Source organism: Lissotriton vulgaris, unplaced genomic scaffold (assembly GCF_964263255.1).
Source record: "Lissotriton vulgaris unplaced genomic scaffold, aLisVul1.2 SCAFFOLD_6507, whole genome shotgun sequence".
NCBI lineage: Eukaryota > Metazoa > Chordata > Amphibia > Caudata > Salamandridae > Lissotriton > Lissotriton vulgaris.
This window is the reverse complement of record NW_028247028.1, coordinates 17,501-25,000: the sequence shown is the minus strand read 5'-3', so window position 1 is coordinate 25,000 and position 7,500 is coordinate 17,501.

Here is a 7,500-nt window from a genome sequence, read left to right as displayed (position 1 = left end):
CCGGACCTATCGGAGGTCGGACTGTAGAAAAAAACTCGGAGAAAAGGAACCATCGGGAAGGGGCTGAGAGGCAGGTGCGTTCCCGGGCCCCTGGGGGCCCCGGCAGGCGGGCCCGGGTGCTGCCTGGCCCCGTCTCAGCATGGCCAGACCTCGCGGAGGCCTGCCTGAGCAAACTCGGAGGAAAAGGCCCATCGGCAAGGGGGCTGAGCGGCAGGTACGTACCCAGGCCCCTGGGGGCCCCGGCGGGCATGCCCGGGACCTGCCTTCCCCTGATTCAGAATCGCAAGACCACACGGAGGTCTGTCTGACCCTCTCCCTACTAATCCGGAGGAAAATTACCCCCCTTTCTTGTAATCCGTGCACTTGAGGTGACAGAGGGGACCTAAGGCGCAAAAGTGCCCGACCTCCTGGAGCCCTCGCTGGGATCCGGGAGGCAAATGGCACCTCATCGGGACTTCCAGGGAAGTTCGGCCATCTGGTCGCCCCCATAGGAAAGCATTGCCGGAGACCAGATGGCCGAGGCGATCCTGGAGACCAGATGGCCGAGGCGATCCTGGAGACCAGATGGCCGAGGGGATCCTGGAGACCAGATGGCCGAGGGGATCCCAGAGACCAGATGGCCGAGGGGATCCCGGAGACCAGATGGCCGAGGGGATCCCAGAGACCAGATGGCCGGGCACGAAAGTCAAGCCAGCCTATGTCACTCTGTGCCCCAACGAAAAAGTGAGCTGGCGTCAGTGAAAGGGCGGGTTGGGGACCGGAGGCCCAGGGCCTAGCACCCGACCCGGGGCCCGGACGGGCCCCTGGACCCAGCCTGGGCTCTAATGCCCGGAGACGCAGGGGAAGCCTCCCCGGGCCCTCCGGACCCCGTCCCAGGCACCCTGCCACGCAGCAGGACCAAGGACAGAGCCCGGGATGGGGAGGCCGCCCTCCCCGGGCCCTCGGGGGCCCCGGCCGAAGCTCCTGAACTCAGTCCGGCAAGAGGAGGCTTCCCGGGCACAACGGAGCCCCGTCCCGGGGCTTTGGCAGTGTGGCATGTCGGTGGACGGCGCCCAGGGCCGTAGCACACAACCCGGGGCCCGGCCGGGCCCCTGGACCCAGCCGGGGCTCCCGGGCCCGGAGGCGCAGGGGAAGCCTCCCCGGGCCCTCCGGACCCCGTCCCGGGCACCCTGCCACGCAGCAGGACCAAGGACAGAGCCCGGGATGGGGAGGCCGCCCTCCCCGGGCCCTCAGGGGCCCCGGCCGAAGCTCCTGAACTCAGCCCGGCAAGGGGAGGCTTCCCGGGCACAACGGAGCCCCATCCCGGGGCTTTGGCAGTGTGGCATGTCGGTGGACGGCGCCCAGGGCCGTAGCACACGACCCGGGGCCCGGCCGGGCCCCTGGGCTCCCAAGCCTGGAGGCGCAGGGGAAGCCTCCCCGGGCCCTCCGGACCCCGTCCCGGGCACCCTGCCACGCAGCAGGACCAAGGACAGAGCCCGGTATGGGGAGGCCGCCCTCCCCGGGCCCTCGGGGGGCCCCGGCCGAAGCTCCTGAACTCAGCCCGGCAATGGGAGGCTTCCCGGGCACAACGGAGCCCCATCCCGGGGCTTTGGCAGTGTGGCATGTCGGTGGACGGCGCCCAGGGCCGTAGCACGCGTCCCGGGGCCCGGCCGGGCCCCTGGGCTCCCAAGCCCGGAGGCGCAGGGGAAGCCTTCCCGGGCCCTCCGGACCCCGTCCCGGGCACCCTGCCACGCAGCAGGACCAAGGACAGAGCCCGGGATGGGGAGGCCGCCCTCCCCGGGCCCTCAGGGGCCCCGGCCGGAGCTGCTGAACTCAGCCGATGGAGGGGAGGCTCCCCGGGCTCGAAGGAAACCACGTCCTGGTCCTTTGTCAGTGCGGCAGGCCGGGGGACCGGGCCCAGGGCCGGGGCACCCGACCCGGGGCCCGGCCGGGCCCCCGGACCCCATCCAGGGCTTCCTGCCACGCGGCAGACCCAGGGACGGATCCGGGGCTGGCCCGGCATCCTGGCATGTCCAGCTGACGGCTGAGGACCGCTAGGCCGAGGGGGGTCCCAGAATACCTTGTCCCTACCAATCCGGAGGAAAATTACCCCCATTTCTTGTAATCCGTGCACACGGGGTGACAGAGGGGACCCAGGGCGCAAAAGTGCCCGACCTCCTGGAGCCCTCGCTGGGACCTGGGAGGCGAGTGGCACCCCATCGGGACTTCCAGGGAAGTCCGGCCATCTGGTCACAGCATAGGAAAGCTTCGCGGGCGACCAGATGGCCGAGGCGAGAGGGGCGACCAGATGGCCAGGAGCGAAATGACGCCAATCTGTCTGCCCCGGGCCTGTAGGGCTCAGGAGCTGCGGGGCCCCTGGGCTCTGGGACTGCAGGGCTCGGGGACTGCAGGGCTCCACGGCTGCAGGGCTCCGGGGCTCCGGGGCTCCAGGGCTCCAGGGCTCCAGGGCTCCAGGGCTCCAGGGCTCCAGGGCTGCAGGGCTCCAGAGCAGCAGGGCTCTGGGGTTGCAGGGCCCGGGACCCATGGAGCCCGTCCCAGGACCCATGGAGCCCGTCCCAGGCTCTTCCCCACGCCGCGGGTCGGAGGAGGGAGCACGGAAGCCTGGGAGGTGTTGCCCCGGGCACATCCCATCTGGTCCCTAGGAAGGGGACCGCCAGCACAGGCAGGCGGGCCCGGGTGCTGCCTGGCCCTGTCTCAGCATGGCCAGACCTCGCGGAGGCCTGCCTGAGCAAACTCGGAGGAAAAGGCCCATCGGCGATGGGGCTGAGAGGCAGGTGCGTACCCGGGCCCCTGGGGGCCCCGGCGGGCGGGCCCGGGTCCTGCCTTCCCCGGATTCAGAACCACCGGACCTATCGGAGGTCGGAATGTAGGAAAAAAACTCGGAGAAAAGGAACCATCGGGAAGGGGCTGAGAGGCAGGTGCGTTCCCGGGCCCCTGGGGGCCCCGGCGGGCTGGCCCGGGTGCTGCCTGGCCCCGTCTCAGCATGGCCAGACCTCGCGGAGGCCTGCCTGAGCAAACTCGGAGGAAAAGGCCCATCGGCAAGGGGGCTGAGCGGCAGGTATGTACCCGGGCCCCTGGGGGCCCCAGCGGGCATGCCCGGGTCCTGCCTTCCCCTGATTCAGAATCGCAAGACCACACGGAGGTCTGACTGACCCTCTCCCTACTAATCCGGAGGAAAATTACCCCCCTTTCTTGTAATCCGTGCACTCGAGGTGACAGAGGGGACCCAAGGCGCAAAAGTACCCGACCTCCTGGAGCCCTTGCTGGGATCCGGGAGGCAAATGGCACCTCATCGGGACTTCCAGGGAAGTTTGGCCATCTGGTCTCCCCCATCGGAAAGCATTGCGTGCGACCAGATGCCCGAGCGGTACCGTGCGACCAGATGGCCGGGATCGAAAGTGCTTCACACCCCGAGCCTTCGTGGTGGGGCTCCTGCCTGCCTGCCTGCCTGCCTCCGTCCGCGGCGGACGGGAAAGACCATCCGCCATCCTAATTTACCCCAGGCTTAACGGGTCACCCTTAACATAGCCAGGACGATGGGGCCGATTATGATGGCGAACGGGAAAGACCGTCCGCGGAGGACGGGAAAGACCGTCCGCGGTGGCAACGGACAGGAAAGACCATCTGCAGGGCGGATGCGAAAGTGAAGGCCCGTCCCGGGCACTCGGCCATGCAGTGGAGAAGTGTGGCTCAATGGTTAGCGAGTCAGACCCTGATGCAGAGGTCTAGCCCGGGACCAGGGTTCGATTCCCCGCCTCGGCGGGTCTTGGGCTCAAAATCCCACGGAACTGATAATTTTCGCCTCGGTGCCTATCCCAATCATGGGGTCCCCCTCACCAGCCTGGGAGGGGTGTCCTGCCTTGCCCTGATTCAGAATCACCAGACCACACGGAGGTCTGACTGACCCTCTCCCTAGTAATCCGGAGGAAAATTACCCTCTTTTCTTGCAATCCGTGCACATGAGGTGACAGAGGGGACCCAAGGCGCGAAAGTACCCAACCTCCTGGAGCCCTCGCTGGGATCGGAGAGGCAAATGGCACCTCATCGGGACTTCCAGGGAACCCCGGCCACCTGGTCGCCCCATTGGAAAGCATTGCGTGAGACCAGATGGCTGGGCTCGAAAGTGCTTCCCACCCCGAGCCTTCGCGGTAGGGTTCCCGCCTGCCTGCCCACGCAAGGCAGGGCTCAGGGACACCGGCTGGGCCTCAGGCAAGGGGTGGACCACCAGAGCTCTCGGGCCTGGACGCCCGGGGGGGGTGGACTGCCTGGGACCCATTGGTCGCGTTGTAACAGTAGGTAGTTGTAATAGTATGCTTTGTAACATGGTACATCCGGTGCTGGGCTTTTCTGCCGCCGGCGCCGGGGATCGAACCGTGAGCTCCCCCCAGCGCAATGCGTTGTAACAGTAGTGCGTTGTAACAGGTGTATACCGGTATGGATGTACCATGTTACAACGCATACCATTACAACGCATTGCGCTGGGGGGCGCTCACGGTTCGAAAAGCCCAGCACCATGTGACTCTGAGGAATAGCTGACGCCGCGGCTAGGGCGGCTGACTCTGAAATCTGGAGATCACGGTTCGATCCCCGGCGCCGGCGGCAGAAAAGACCAGCACCATGTGACTCTGAGAAATAGCTGACGCCGCGGCTAGGGCGGCTGACTCGGAAATCTGGAGATCACGGTTCGATCCCCGGCGCCGGCGGCAGAAAAGCCCAGCACCATGTGACTCTGAGAAATAGCTGACGCCGCGGCTAGGGCGGCTGACTCGGAAATCTGGAGATCACGGTTCGATCCCCGGCACCGGCGGCAGAAAAGCCCAGCACCATGTGACTCTGAGGAATAGCTGACGCCGCGGCTAGGGCGGCTGACTCGGAAATCTGGAGATCACGGTTCGATCCCCGGCGCCGGCGGCAGAAAAGCCCAGCACCATGTGACTCTGAGGAATAGCTGACGCCGCGGCTAGGGCGGCTGACTCCGAAATCTGGAGAGCACGGTTCGATCCCCGGCGCCGGCGGCAGAAAAGCCCAGCACCATGTGACTCTGAGGAATAGCTGACGCCGCGGCTAGGGCGGCTGACTCTGAAATCTGGAGATCACGGTTCGATCCCCGGCGCCGGCGGCAGATTAGCCCAGCACCATGTGACTCTGGGCAATAGCTTGCTTAATCTTCCCGACGGCCCCTAGCGACCCTTACGGGTGATTGTGCGCTTTACAAATGTGGATTATTATTATTATTTGGCCCGATTCCGATCCGGTTCGTAAAAGCACATCCGCCCGAATCTGTCGGACGACCACGTACGCCCGGGGGAGGTCTGCCCAGGACCCGTGGAGCCCTTCCCGGGTACTTTGCAATGCCGTTGGCCTCCTGGAGATGGGTGCCCCGGACGCCCGGGGGAGGTCTGATCGGGACCCGTGGAGCCCTTCCCGGGTACTTTGCAATGCCGTTGGCCTCCTCGAGATGGGTGCCCCGGACGCCCGGGGGAGGTCTGCCCGGGACCCGTGGAGCCCTTCCCGGGTACTTTGCAATGCCGTTGGCCTCCTGGAGATGGGTGCCCCGGACGCCCGGGGGAGGTCTGCCCGGGACCCGTGGAGCCCTTCCCGGGTACTTTGCAATGCCGTTGGCCTCCTGGAGATGGGTGCCCCAGACGCCCGGGGGAGGTCTGCCCGGGACCCGTGGAGCCTTCCCGGGTACTTTGCCATGCCGTTGGCCTCCTGGAGAAGGGAGCCCCGGCTGCCTAGGTAGGTGTTTTCCAGGCACATCTGATCTGGTCCCCCCCAGGCAGAGAACTGCAAGAAGTGTCTGGGCATACCTTGTCCTTAGTAATCCGGAGGAAGGCTACCCCTCTTTCTTGGAATCCGTGCGCCCCGAGTGACAGAGGGGACCCAAGGCGCGAAAGTACCCGAGCTCCTGGAGCCCTCGCTGGGATCCGGGAGGCAAATAGCACCTCATCGGGACTTCCAGGGAAGTTCGGCCATCTGGTCCCCCCCCCATAGGAAAGCATTGCAGGAGACCAGATGGCCGAGGCGATCCTGGAGACCAGATGCCCGAGGGGATCCGGGAGACCAGATGGCCGAGGGGATCCCGGAGACCAGATGGCCGAGGGGATCCCGGAGAACAGATGGCCGGGCACGAGAGTCAAGCCAGCCGGTGCCACTCTGCACCCCGACGAAAAAGGGAGCTGGCGCCAGGGAACGGCAAGGTGGGGACCGGAGGCCCAGGGCCGTGGCACCCGACCTGGGGCCCGGACGGGCCCCTGGACCCAGCCTAGGCTCCGATGCACGGAGACGCAGGGGACGCCTTCCCGGGCCCTCCGGACCACCGTCCCGGGCACCCTGCCACGCAGCAGGACTAAGGACAGAGCCCGGGAGGTGAAGGCCGCCCTCCCCGGGCCCTCGGGGGCCCCGGCCGGAGCTGCTGAACTCAGCCGAGCGAGGGGAAGCTCCCCGGGCTCGAAGGAACCCCTGTCCTGGTCCTTTGGCAGTGCGGCAGGCCGGGGGACCGGGCCCAGGGCCGTGGCACCCGACCCGGGGCCCTGCCAGGCCCCCCCGGACCCCATCCAGGGCTTCCTGCCACGCGGCAGGCCCAGGGACGGATCCGGGGCTGGGGGGGGCATCCTGGCATGTCCAGCTGCCGGCTGAGGACGGCTAGGCCGAGGGGGGTCCCAGAATACCTTGTCCCTACCAATCCGGAGGAAAATTACCCTCCTTTCTCGTAATCCGTGCACGCGAGGTGACAGAGGGGACCCAGGGCGCAAACGTGCCCGACCTCCTGGAGCCCTCGCTGGGGTACGGGAGGCGAATGGCACCTCATCGGGACTTCCAGGGAAGTCCGGCCATCTAGTCGCCCCCATTGGAAAGCATTGCGGGGGACCAGATGGCCTAGGCGATCCTGGAGACCAGATGGCCGGGAGCGAAATGACGCCCAATCTGCCTGCCCCGGGCCTGTAGGGCTCGGGGGGCCACAGGGCTCGACGGCTCCGGGGCTCCGGGTCTCCGGGGCTGCAGGGCTGCAGGGCTCCGGGGCTGCTGGGCTCCAGGGCTCCAGGGCTCGGGGGCTGCAGGGCAGCAGGGCTCTGGGGCTCCGGGGCTCCGGGGCTGCTGGGCTCCGGGGTTGCAGGGCCCGGGACCCATGGAGCCCGTCCCGGGCTCTTCCCCACGCCGCGGGTCGGAGGAGGGAGCCCCGGACACCTGGGAGGTGTTGCCCGGGGCACATCCCATCTGGTCCCCGGCAGGGAACCACCAGCCCCGGGAGGGTGCCTGGGCATACCCTTGCACCTACTAATCCGGAGGAAAATTACCCCCCTTTCTTGTAATCCGTGCACGCGAGGTGACAGAGGGGGCCCAGGGCGCAAACGTGCCCGACCTCCTGGAGCCCTGGCTGGGATCCGGGAGGCAAATGGCACCCCATCGGGACTTCCAGGGAAGCCCGGCCATCTAGTCGGCCCTATAGGAAAGCTTTGCGGGCGACCAGATGGCCAAGGGGAGAGGGCCGACCAGATG